This window comes from Argentina anserina, chromosome 1 (assembly GCF_933775445.1).
Source record: "Argentina anserina chromosome 1, drPotAnse1.1, whole genome shotgun sequence".
In the NCBI taxonomy this organism is placed as follows: domain Eukaryota; kingdom Viridiplantae; phylum Streptophyta; class Magnoliopsida; order Rosales; family Rosaceae; genus Argentina; species Argentina anserina.
In genome coordinates, this window is record NC_065872.1 from 12,896,914 (window position 1) to 12,911,288 (window position 14,375).

Sequence of the window (14,375 nt, forward strand, 5' to 3'; positions counted from 1 at the left end):
CTGTTGTAACCCCTGTCACACCCACTGTCACACATTCTGTCACAACCGCTATGACACTAACTTTCTGCTGTGAAAGGTAGTGTGATAGCTAATGTGACAATGTGATAGCTATTGTGATAGCAGCAGCGGTAAATTCGTTCACAGCATATGTGCATCTTCCGCAGTGAACCTGCGCCTCCACCCCGCATCTCCACCCCGTGCCTCCATTGTCAAACCACGACTCAATCTCGCGTGTCAACCTCGGACCTCTACCCCGTGTCTCCACCCCGCACCTCCATTGTCAAACTACAGCTCACCGCTGTCACAACCCCTGTCACACCCACTGTCACACTCACTGTCACAACCGCTGTCACAACCTCTGTCACACTAACTTTTTGCTGTGACAAGTAGTGTGATAGCTAATGTGACACACAATGTGATAGCTACTGTGATAGCAGCAGCGGTATATTCGTTCAACATCAGCATATGTGCATCTTCCGCAGTGAACCTGCGCCTCCACCCCGCGCCTCTATTGTCAAACCACGACTCAATCTCACCTCCACCCTGCGTCTCCACCCCGCACCTCCATTGTCAAACCACAACTCACCGTTGTCACAACCTCTGTCACACCTGCTATCACAACTGCTGTCACACTAACTCTCTGTTGTGACAGGTAGTGTGATAGCTAATGTGACACACAATGTGATAGCTACTGTGATAGTAGCAGCGGTAAATTCACTCAACATCAGCATATCAGTTCCTCAGACTTCGAGATCCAACACGACGAGTGAGGCGGCTAAGACGAAGTGAGGCGCACACGTCGGTGGCCATGTCGTCTCCTTGCCAAATCAAACCTATCGTTAGCATCGATCGGGACGACGTGACGCAGATGTGATGTACCTATCGTCGGAGATCCCTCTTGAGTGGAGATCCGTCTCTGACGTGCTACCTTCTCTAGTGGTGTATCAGTTCCTCAGACTTTGAGATCCAATTAATTACGACGGCCTTTTCTCCTGCTCCTTCGATTTCGAGTGGTTTGGCGCTAATAGCTCCGGCGAGTTATGGCAAGGGTGGTGATGGGGGTTTGCCTGGAGAGATTGGACAGAACAAAACGACGATGGCAAATTGTAATTTGCCACAAGAATATGGGTAACGGTTTATGAATTTTGAATTAGTGACTTTTTTATGATTTTAGAAGATTATTTGACTATTTTCTAATTAATGGTGTCCAAATAGAGTTTTTTATAAGAAGCCCTTCTATATTCTGTGTATTCTCTATGATGTCCACTAACTTAAACATGCTATATATGACTATATGAGCCTATGAAACTTACGCTACATATAAATGGAAGAAGGGATAGCTAACTAGCCAGCTAAGGCATCGGCCGATAAGGCTGGGTTAGGTGGTTTAAATTGAATGAAGAAGACCATCATTGAGCTAACAAACACATACATCATCGTCATTTTACACCTAACTGAACAAATTACAATTCAATTAAACAAAATTGTCAATGTCGTAATTGTCTCAAAATCAGCGGAAAACCTATACTGCTTCAGTTTCTGTGGGCGTAAAGCATCTGCCGCAACAAATCCATGTATGATTTCGTCTGCTTCTTTACCTAAGTGCTCTGTATGGAAAATGCCAAAAGCAGTTCAGACTTTGAGGAAATCGACATGCTGGAGACAAAATGTATAACGATAAACGGGTCAGAAGAGCACTTCGTTTGCTGGTTTAGGATTTGATGCAATTGAAACCAAAGTGCCCGACCTCATCATATTACCACTTTGGTGTTGCCACTTTAGTGTTGATGGGTTTCATCTTTCAACTGTGCACATCATACTCCTGCACTTGTTCTTTCTCTTTTTATAATGACTTGGTATGTAGAGGTAATGGAGCTTAATGCGTAGAGCCAATGGAGCTTATACATGCTTTGTGTTTTTTCTCTTCTATAAAATTCAACTTATAATAGAAATCAACTTTAAACATTGAGGAAGGAAGTGAATTTGACGAAGGTTAATAACTCAACTGTACGAACAATCACATTTTGCGGACTTTAATTTCTATATTTTTGTGTGGTTTTCTTCTTGGTCTACGTCTTTTTAACTAAAAGGCCATGCAAGTGATAATTTTTCTAGTAATTTGAGCTAATCTTTTGACAAGATATCTGCACGACACAAATCTATTTTTGTCCTCTCAATTATCTATCAAAAGGAAAATCCTCTTTTGCGAGTGGAGTGACGGGGTTGACATGAATCTATCCATTGGATACGGTCGTCTAGTACCGATCTCATTGTTTTATTATGATATTGTTCCCAAATTAAGCTTAATTAAATGGATCATGTATTTTGTTCAAGCATATATGAGTATTATTTGTGCTGATAAATGCAATAAACACGGTTAATTGGTAGAGATTAACTTAACAACGTTCTTCAACTGAACTTGTAACAAGCCGGTAATGGAAATTTGATCTAACCATGCACAAGTCCACATTATAATCAGTGGAATGAAAACAACAAGAAACACATTTGAACCAACGCGTTCAACAATTTTTACAAGTTCGATCAGACTGGCCGCCACATTAATTCTGGTAAGCCCTTTGATCGTTGTTGTCCGAAGCCAAAAAATATCCGGGATGGACCTTCTTATAACTCCGGCCATATTGTGTAGCCCTGGTATCTGGATCATCTAAAGCATTATTGCCATCTCCTCTCCTGGCCCTCTCCTCTTGCTTCTTCTTCTCCAGTTTCTCCTTCTGCCTCTTCTGCATGACATAAACACCAGCATAGCTAGCACCAATGGAAGACATAGTTTGAAATCAAGGAATGAACTAAACCTCAGAGGGATATTGAAATGTAAGAAGTTGGATTTAGATATTGGTTTTGCTATGTTTTGGTGGAATTAGAAGAGAGGAAAGGAGGGCATTTATAGGAGACTGATATGGGGTTGGTCTGTTGGTCCTCTTGAGCGTGCTCATTATAAATTAATCCATCACTTTCTTTCAGCTTTCAAAAGCCAGCTTACTATTTTTTGGTATCATCTTAAGAAAATAGGCATTTATATGATCTTATCCCAATCATGCATAATTGTGGTGGTTTAAGAACACTGATCAATGGAACCGTACGCGTGTTGCGCCATCCTCATTAACAAAGAAAACCACTAGAAGGCCGAGTGGGGAAAAACATGTTTTAGCTAGATATACAATTGAATTTGATCGGTTCCATTTGGACGCCAGTACGTACTGTTGTGCTTTTGTGTCATAGCCGTTGATGTTAGTGCTACAAATTAAAGATGCCACATATAGTAAGAACTAATGTAGACAAGTGTAGACATTAAACAGAGTTATATTTGCCGCAATTTAAAGTCATTTTTAAGTATGTTTATCGCATCACATATTTAGTATAACACGCTTTAGTACGTATTTTCAAAAAAAAAAAACACGCTTTAGTACGTATGAGATATTTAATAAATTAAGAGTTTTCCAAGAAGGTGATGAAGTAGTAATAATAGTTTTTAATTAATGGACGACTGTATCACGTGCTACAACATCTCACTAGCTTGAAGCTAGCTGCTTTCACTTACCAACCATTACGAATTTAGGATCATGAAGGTGAAGGAATTCATAGCCTTCGATCGATGCAACTCCCATTTAGCAAAATTAACCATGTAGTTTGTTGCGAATGCATGCCAAAAAGAAAAGAAAAAAAACTTGTTTGTTAATGACTTTAACCACCTTTTCTTTACCCGCTAATTAGTCCACAAGTTAAGTATGTGGTCGGAAATGAAGAGCTACTTAATTTACTACATGTACGTACCACACTACTACGTAGTAGATATCCAGGATGACTCTTTACTTATATATTCAGAATCTCAAACGTTTAGGAAAAGCTAGGACAACAGTGTTAATGTCCAACTAGACAAACCCCAGTTCGATCAGTTTCATGGTGATGAGCATGGCTGAACTGGCATCTTTGTGGAACTAATGGAATTGCCACGAGAGTGCTATAATAGTGACTCAACTTCAATTATATGCAACTGCAACATATACACCCACTACTTTTCTTGTGGTTATCAGGTTATACATATAAAATTTGCTAATGAACCAATATCCCTTAATTTTATGTTTTCTAAACCATGTTTTCAATGATAAAAATATTTAATGCCGTTTTAGTAAACTGGACTTTTCTTTTAAGGAAAGCAAACGTCAGTGATTGCTTGCTCAAGACAAGTAACACAACCGTACCCCATATCCTCCTATAAATATCGAGCTCCCGGAGTCTAAAACCACAAGCTTCACTAAACAAAGAATCCAATATCGTTACAAGTATTAGTCTAAGTTGCAGTTGTTCGTAAGTTTCTTTCTTTGTGGAGCAAATGTCTTCGATTGGGGCTAGCTATGCAAGAGTCTATGTTCTGGAGAAGAGACAGAAGGAGAAAATGGAGAGGATTAAGGAGAAGAGAGGCAAACAGAGAGCAGTAGTTATAATGTAGATGACCGAGAGATCGAAGTCACTACTGCACAATCCGGAACGAATAAGAAAGTCCATCCCGGAAACTTTCCTTCTCACTACAAAAAACATGAGTATTAAGTACATTTATATGTGGCTCAAGTGTAGGTATTGATGGTGTGGCCAACTCCCAAAATCTCACAAATTCCATGCAAATGTAGCTTGTTAATTATAATATGGTTAATAAGCCACATTTGCATGAAATTTGTGAGATTTTGGGAGTTGGCTACACCACCAACACCCACACTTGAGCCACATATAAATGTGCTTAATACTCAAATTTTTTGTACTGTCTCCGGCCAATACTGCTACCGGTCCGGTGAAGGCAGGTCATAACTCATAACTAATGTGACTTCTCGATCAATATTGTACTTGTAAAAGTTCTCAAGTTTGCGTTACTGTCGAGTTGAATGACAGTAATTTGTAAACGTTTATTATGTTAAAATGTACGTACATTGTCATTTTGTTTTTGTTGATTTACAAGTTTGTAAGTTACAAGTTAATTTGTTCATGTGCCAACGAGGTTTGGCTCAGTTGGCAAGGGCGGACTTGAGGTGTATCACCCACACAGGTTCGATCCCCGCTGCCAGCAGGCTTCGTCGGCTCGCGATCTGTAAATTCTCATGTGAAAATCCATACATGAGGGTTGTGTGACAAGTACGTGTTCGTCGTAAGTTCTTCAGGGTTGAAGTTGTGGGTATACCATGGCGATGGTGGTGTAGGGTAACCAAGCTCTCACCAAAACTTTTTGTAACCCAAAAAAAAAAAAGAGGTTAATTTGTTTGTGTTAAAATGGACATTATCATTTTGTTTGTTGAATTACAAGTTTGAAAGTTCCAAGTTAACTTATTCAGTTTCACTTTTCGTAATGACCTTTAACTTTTATTCCGTTAATCATGATAAGTTGATAACTCAATCTAGTAATCCGAATCCCTTTTCCCTTAAACAAGTTGCATGTTGAAATGAAACATCTAAGCGCGTACCTTTTAATCATCTTAAAGATCCTCAAACCTTCAATATTCAATATATAGTCATTGAAAAATACACTAGAAACTATATGTTTGGGAAAATTTTGTTTTACCTATATGGCCTTTAAAGCTTAAATTATTTGTCCGCCTGCACATGTAGTTTCCAATTGAAATCAATCTTGTCCCAGGTGATGTATCTCCAAATTTTGGACACTTAATTACGATATAATTTGCATGACATTCATGCTAGTGATTCATCATCGTACAATGAAATTCATTAGTGTTACACTGGCAATTCATAAAGTATCTGATGAAAATGAACTAGAGAGAGCATATGGGTACATGTGCATGATGAAATTAAAAGAACAGAGCCAGAAACTATTTAAGGCCTGTGCAAGTGTTAGAAAAGCCGTAAAACGAAATTAATTGATCAATATTTGTTGTTCAATCGGAGAATACTTGTGTCCTGAATATAAGTGGGGTGGTGTTATCAATAGACGCTATATCTCTATCGACACACTACATATATTTTTCTTCATAATAGATGATGTTATTAACTATTTTTCTCTAACCAAATCTAAAGAATAGAACATATGAAATGGCGTGTGATAGAGATTGTAGGTGTGTTGTAACTTATAACAAAACCCTACAAGCAATACGGACTACAGTATAATTAATTCCCCTTTGGTTTTTGTGTATAAATCTATAATATATATTTGAATTTAGACATGTTTGCTGCAAGGAACGGGACTAGTTTTAAGAAAAGGTATTTCTGCTGTTATTCTACATGGTCATAAACATTTACATGTTGAAGGAGATTCGAAAATATTATTGGACTGCATTAATGGTGTTTTCAAGATACTTTGGAGAATTCAGTCTATTGTCCGTGCTCTTGATTTTAAGGTTCCAGTCAGTCCAATTTTGTCATATTTGGAGGGAAGCCAAATGCTATAGCTCATTTGGCTATCAAATGAAAATTGGAAGCTGACAAATACTTCTCCTCCCTCTGTAACTAAAGCTATGTATTTTTATGCATCTGGTTGTAATAGAGGTTTTTGATTCTAGTCTGTTTGTTTTCTTTTGCTTTATCGAAAGAAAAAAAAAGGAACGAGACTAGTTTACCATGTACTTTGGAGTATTACGTACCGCACGCTGATTATCCAGTAGGATATATAAAGTTTGGTGAAACTTCCCGACGAGTATATAAACCGTGATTAAGAAAGTATATCATATGTGCCGACTGTGCACTTAACGACTTCACTTGTCATGGAGCGAAGGTAAAACTAGGGTTCAGCCTTAGCTATTTGGTAATGTCGGAATTGGTTTTTCTTCTCTGAGCACCACATTGAAGGTGACGAAGTTGAAGCTTCTCTTCAGTGTCGCTCTCGGCATTCGCTCTCGGCATCGCATCGATCTGGTGGTTCGATATGTGTCACCAGTCTTTTCTTCTGGTCGGCAAGTAGTTCATGGTTGTAATATTGATAAATATCATAAATTCCAGAATGTTAGGTATCTCTTAGCTTCCTGCATGCTTAATGAAGAAAAGGTCTCATGATAGGTACCTTAGTGATAGCAATCATAGCATCATATATAGCATGTGGTCTGAAATGTATTTCCTCTTTAATTATTGTATTGCATGTACATAGAGTATAGCGAATTAAGCAGCATGGATCAATTAGTTTATACATAATCTCAAAGGTTTAGAAATGCAAGGATAACAGTACTGTTCTAATGTCCAACTAGGCAACCCCGATTTCATTTGCATAGTGCTGAATAGCTTATTTGGCATCTTTGTGGCACTAATGGAAATGCCACGAACGTTAATGACCCAATTCTAATTATGTGCAACAAATGCATCATGCATGCATCCACTATTCCCACTTAAACTTCTTGTGGTTATATAATGTTTGGTCAGTGCACCACTATTCCAGTAGTCTTGTGTTTTTCTAATCCGGGTTGTCAAAGATGGGATAATGCCAGATTTATTAAGAGAAGAAAACCGAGTTTAATGATTGCTTACAGGTACAGAACCCCATATTCTCCTATAAATACTAAGCTCTGGAGCGTCTAAAACCACCAGTTCAATATATAAGCTAAAATACTCCCATATCACTACAGTTCTACGTTAAAGTTGTACGTCAGTTAGTTTCTTTCTTTTTGACCCATGTCTTCCATTGGAGCTAGCTATGCAGGAGTTTATGTTCTGCAGAAGAGACAGGAGGAGAAAATGGAGAGGATTGAGAAGGAGAAAGGGAGGAGGGGAGAGAGCAACAGTAATGCAGATGCTCATGAAATCAAAATCACTACAATATCCGGAAGGAATAAGAAAGTTCATCCCGCACCAAGTACTACTGCTACTACTGGTCGGATGGAGGCAGATCAGAACTAATGTGACTCGATTAATCTGTTTGGGGAAGGGAGTTTTTGAACTTGTACAAACTGTTATGCTACTCGCCTACTCCTAATGGAATAAAAGTTTGAGCAGTGATATAGGACTTCACAAATTCTGGCCTAAAAAGCCTTAATTTTAAGCGTTAAGTCTAGTTACATAGACACATCATATCATTTCTAAAATTATGCAACATCATTGTTAAGTAAAAAGACTATCAAATTCTTTCAAATCTAATGGTTATTATTTATTTTGAAAATATCTAATAGTTATAATTTGTTTTTTACATTTGACTTAGTTATTTCCTTACTTAAATTTGATTACTTAATGATAATTTTTTATCTCTTTAGGTACAAGAATCTCATGAATATAATTAATATCTTAATATATTCTATTTCTATATTTAGATATTTGTTTCAGGATGAATTAATTGTGTATTATTGAATGATATGGGGGCCTATATATAGGCATTACAAAACCATAATCCCGTAGGATTCAGAGTCCTAATCTATTACGGAGATGCTAATCTATCTCCTAACATGAAACCTATTAGGCTAAGACACACACAAGGGTAGAATAGTAATTCTTCCGGAACACTCCCCCTTGTGTCGCATGCCTAGGTTGCATGGCGCACAAGGTTGCCTCGGTAAAAACCTTGTCAAGCAAAACAAAAACCTCTTGGGTAAAACAAAAGCTTGATCGAAGGGAAAAAGAGCACAACGCACCAACTACTTAAGGATCTTAACATGTGATGTAGACTCCCCCTGAAGTCTACCAAACTCTAGAGTTCTGATAAACGACGCATGCCAATGCTCTTCACATGTTTCACAAAAGTAGATTTAGGCAAAGACTTGGTGAATAAATCCGCAACACTGGATTCTGAACTCACTTGATTGATCTGAACATTCAAGAACTTCTGTTGTTGAACGTTGAGAAGAACTTGGGCGAAATATGCTTGATGTTGTCTCCCTTGATGAAACCTAACTTTGTCTGCTCTATGCAAGCAGCATTATCTTCATAAATACACGTAGGTTGATCAGTTGTAGAGAATAATCCACAAGAATCACGGATATGGCGAACGAGTGATCGTAGCCAAACACATTCTTTAACTGCTTCATGGAGAGCGATGATCTCCGCGTGATTCGAAGAAGTAGCAACAAGAGTTTGCTTCGTGGATCTCCAAGATATCACCATATTCCCAATGGTAAACACATAACCGGTTTGAGAACCAGCCTTGTGCGGGTCAGAGAGGTACCATGCGTTGGCATAACTAACTAACAAGTTGTTTGGAGTCTTTGCATCGGGAGAAGGAGCTGCACGAGACCGGTTGCTGCTCTCGGTACCATGCACGGTCTCCACGCCATGGCGGCCGGCGGTGTTGCTGCGGCGTACGGCGGCAAGGCCGGGGTCGGCGACGGCGGTGGTGTGGGGAGATACCGTGGCGGTGTTCTCTCTGCAATAGGGGTAAAACAATCCCATGTCAAGGGAACTTTTCAAGTACCGAAACAAATGCTTGATTCCATTCCAATGACGTAGCGTAGGCGCGGAGCTAAATCTAGCTAATAAGTTCACTGCGAAAGATATGTCCGGTCTAGTGCATTGAGCAAGATACAATAGTGCCCCAATTGCACTAAGGTATGAAACTTCAGGACCAAGAACTTCTTCATCATCCTCTTTAGGACGGAATGGATCCTTCTTGATATCTAGACTTCGGACGACCATGGGAGTAGACAATGGACTGCATAAATCCATATTGAAACGTCGAAGCATCTTCTGCGTGTAATTTGACTGATACACTAAGATGTCGTCGGCCCTATGCACAAGCTCAAGGCCGAGACAAAATTTCGTCCTCCCTAGGTCTTTCATCTCAAATTCCGAATTCGAATAAGACACGGTCTCTTCAATCTCATCAAGAGTACCGATTATGTTCATGTCATCAACGTAGACTGCAACGATGATGAATCCAGAATTTGGCTTTCGTATGAACACGCATGGGCATAGTTCATCATTCTTATATCCCCTTCTCACCAAGTATTGATGCAACCGATTGCACCACATTCTTCCGGATTGCTTCAACCCGTACAATGAACGACGTAATCTGACTGCATGAGCACTCCGTGGTCTGGAGGCACTTGATGGAGGTAAAGGTAGTCCCTCTGGAGCTTTCATGTATATCTCTGTGTCAAGATCCCCATAGAGATAAGTTGTGACCACATCCATAAGCTGCATGTTTAGTCTTTCGGACACTACCAGACTAATAAGGTAGCGGAAGGTAATGATGTCCATAACTGGAGAATAAGTCTCTTCATAGTCAATGCTAGGTCGTTGTGAGAATCCTTGCGCCACGAGTCTTGCCTTATAACGCACGATCTCATTCATCTCATTACGCTTACGAACGAAGACCCATTTATGTCCAACTGGTGTGACATCTCTTGGAGTCAATTCAACCTTTCCGAAGACTTCTCTCTTCGCTAATGAGTCAAGTTCTGCTTGGATTGCTTCCTTCCACTTCGGCCAATCTGCTATGCGTTCGCATTCAGCTACAGAGCGAGGTTCAACGTCGTCTTCAGATATGATCTCATGTGCGACGGAATAAACGAAAACGTCATCAATGTATGTAGTGGCTCGGTTTCGGACCGACTGCTCACTTGTGTAGTTCACTGAGATTTCGTTGTTCTCTGGCATCAAACAAGGTTCCATAGCGTCCCACGGTAACACTTGAGTTGATTCATGGACATAGCTGTAATCAGAGACAAGTTCATACGATGGTGATTCATCGTTGATGACGCACTGTGCCTTAGTCGTTCGTTTCTTTCTAGGTTTTGAATCCCTAGAGTTTATCGGTCTCCCCCTTTTCTTTTGAGGAGCCGAGGCCGAAGCTGCTCCATGCCGGGCCATCTCAGCATCGTCGCCACAAGGGGCGCCGGCAACACCACGGCGTACGGTGGTGCCGCCGCCGGTCTCCGTCCCACTGTCAGGGGCGGTGCCAACGTTGCTAGGTCCAGGAGCTTGTCTTCCACGCCCGTATTTCAGGACATCCAACTGTGCCGGTACATTTGAAGTGGGTATGTTCGATCTCGTCACTTTAGCAATATCTACAAAGCCGTCAGGCATCGAATCCGCGACTTTCTGGAGGTTGATAATGCGTTGCACTTCTAACTCGCTTTGAGCAGTGCGGGGATCATAATGAGACATAGTGGGGACACACCACGTCAATTCCTGACGTTCATTTGGAATGATAACATTCCCATCTCCCCCTAACGACGGGAAGCATGTCTCATCAAAGTGACAATCTGCAAATCTTGCAGTAAAGAGATCTACGATGGTTGGTTCTATGTAGCGGACAATCGTTGGGGAATTATAGCCAACATAGATACCTAATCGTCTCTGAGGACCCATCTTAGTACGCAGCGGAGGCGTAATAGGCACATAGACGGCGCAACCAAAGATGCGTATGTGTGAAATATTGGGTTCGTAACCAGTTACCATCTAGTACGCACTAAACGCTTGGTTATCCGCGGGTCGGAAACGAATAAGTGTCGCTGCATGCAACACTGCATAACCCCACGCAGAGACCGGTAGGTTAGTACCCATAACCATTGCCCGAGCAACAAGCTGAATACGCTTGATAGTAGCCTCTGCTAGACCGTTCAGTGAATGAACATGAGGAACGGGATGTTCAACTTCGATCCTAATAGACATGCAGTAATCATCAAAAGTTTTGGAGGTGAATTCTCCAGCATTATCCAAACGAATGGATTTGATAGAATAATCGGGGTGGTGAGCCCGAAGTTTGATGATCTCAGCTAATAACTTAGCAAATGCAGCATTCCTTGTGGATAGCAAAGCGACGTGTGACCAACGCGTCGATGCATCAACCAATGACATAAAATATCGAAAAGGTCCGCATTCTGGTTGAATAGGTCCACAAATGTCACCTTGGATACGTTATAAGAATGGAATGTTCTCGGTCGAAGCCTTAGCAAAAGAAGGACTTCCTTGAAATTTAGCAAGAGAACAAGCTTTGCAAAACGAGCGATGGGCATCAGAAATTGCCATGGAGGCATTAGAAAGCACGGGAGGCATCACAAGCTCCTGTGAAGGAGGGGATGCCGCCACCGATGGCATGAACGCCGTGGAGCTGCCGAGTGAGGCATGCTCGGCACACCGTGCGGTGCACGGGTAGGCACGGCCTCACCGTTCGGAGCACGGGTGAGGTGATCGTCCAATCGCTTCCGGGACTTGAAAATTGGATGACCATATGAATTCTTAAGAATTCTAATCATCATATCACGTCCAGGGTGCCCGAGACGGGCATGCCAAAGCATGTAAGAGTGAATCACAAAAGTTGCGTTCAACCACATATGATTCAAAGATCCGAATGGAAGTAAGATACAAACCATTTCCAAGACTCTTCATCTTCTCTAAGATGCGGCGCTGGCTTGCTTTCTCAGAGGTAACGCAAAGATATTCCTCTCCATTCTCAACATAAGTATCGAGGTGAAAACCATTGGCACGTATGTCCTTAAAATTTAGCAAGGTGCGGGAACACTTCGGCGCATAAAGAGCGTCTACGACATTAAGAGTCGTACCATTAGGCAACATGAAAGAAGCAGTGCCTCTTCCTTGAATGATGGATTTCGAGCCAATCATTGTAGTCATCGAAGAAATCGAAAACACTAGATCCGTGAACAACTGCCTTTGCCGTAGGACAGTGTGGGTGGTTCCGCAATTAGCTAGACATTCGATTTCACCGCGGGACATCTACAAAATGACAATTAAGAGAGTCAGCGACACAGGAACAATTCTATACAATACGCCGTAGGATATTGTAAGAAAGGAAATTGGACCAAAGCGCGATCCCATCGAATGTATCACATGGCAATAGTACTACATTCTTTAACTAAAGAGTTGGAAATCATGGTATTGAAGCAGTGAAATACCAAACAGTAAACTAGGGTGGTAGAAACCATCCAAAAATGGTGTGGATACACACATAAAGAGTGCCGGTGAGTGCATATAACAGACGTGGAGAAAACCGAAAAAACGAACCGGAAAACCATGTCAAAAGGACTCAAAACCGGGTGAATTTTGGACGAGGAAAACGTGGCAGCATGGACTACTGAAGTATGCCGGAAAAATGACGAGAAACGATGAAAAAATCGTCGGAAAACCGGCGGCACCGATTGCCGGAAAACCGGCCGGCGACTGCTAGAACTGGCCGGTATAGAGGCCAGAACTTCATGTCCGACAGGGGACGCCGGCAGGAACCGGGTGGTGGTGCCGGAAACGCCAGGATTTGGCCGGAAAGCGGCAAATACGCCGGCAAAACGTGCCGGAAACGTTGAACAGTAACCGGGTCCGGCCAAGGGCAAAACGACGTCGTTTTTTGACATTCCGAGGTTCGTTTTCCAAATTTTAAGTTCCAAATTCACAATGTAGTGCTATTAGGGTCCCATGTAACCCAAAAGTTTCCAATTTAAAAACCACGTGAGTTGCACACGTTGATCATCATGCTAAGTATAGGGTAAATAAAATTCTCAAAGAGATCGTCTTGTAAGCAAGAGAATGAGAAATTTTATTGAATGCCAATCTTTAATACATCACGCATGAACTTCTAATTCTAAAATCAAAAAACTATTACAAAGTCAATGAAAATAACAATGGCGGTCGGCCATAACAATACTTGAATCATAAAGTTAAAGAAGCTAAAACGACTAGTCAAAGTCAGGAGTGTCCATGGTAGCGGCCGGAGGCCTAGCCTTAGAGGCAAGGGGCTCGGACTTCATGGAGATATGGTGAGTCTTGATCTCATGGTCCTCATCCACATGATTCGATTCGGGTTGTAGAAACTTCTTGTAGGCGGAGTAAGCCTTGATCATCTCTTTGCTAGTACGACAATCGCGATTAAAGTGCTTAAAGGAGCCACATTTGAAGCATGGAGACTTGCCATTACCGGAAGTGGAGGCATGAGGAGGCGCACGACCTCCTTGAATTTTGGGACGGGGACGGCCTCCCCCGGAGGGTGCGGCGCCGCCACCATCACGGGTCTAAGTATTGGACCGAGGCCGAGACCGGCCTTGTTGCCTCCCACCACGAGAGTTGTTGTTTTGGTGCTGGTATGGAGCGTTCCTTGATTGATTCTTTTTCTTAGGAGCTTTCCCATAGTTAGACTGTGGCGTAGAAATTCTTTTAGTGCCAACATGTCTATTGTTGTTGTTGAGGAGGATCTCAGAATGTCTCATTTTTAGCTAAGAGCGCCATTAAGTCGGCGAAAGACCGGATCTTTCCTTCTTCTACATGAGTGCGGTATGTATGAGCTTGAACCTCATAGTTGATTGGAAATGTGTCCAATGTCTTATTGAAAAGATCTAGGTCGGTCTTGATGACACTAACAGTGCCAAGATCGGATTACAAGCATAGCATATCCTGATTGAAATCATCCACTCTCTTATAGTCCAATAGACGGATGTTATCCCATCTAACGGTCAATTCAGGAAGAAGCTTATCATGAACGTTGTTGTACCGCAAGT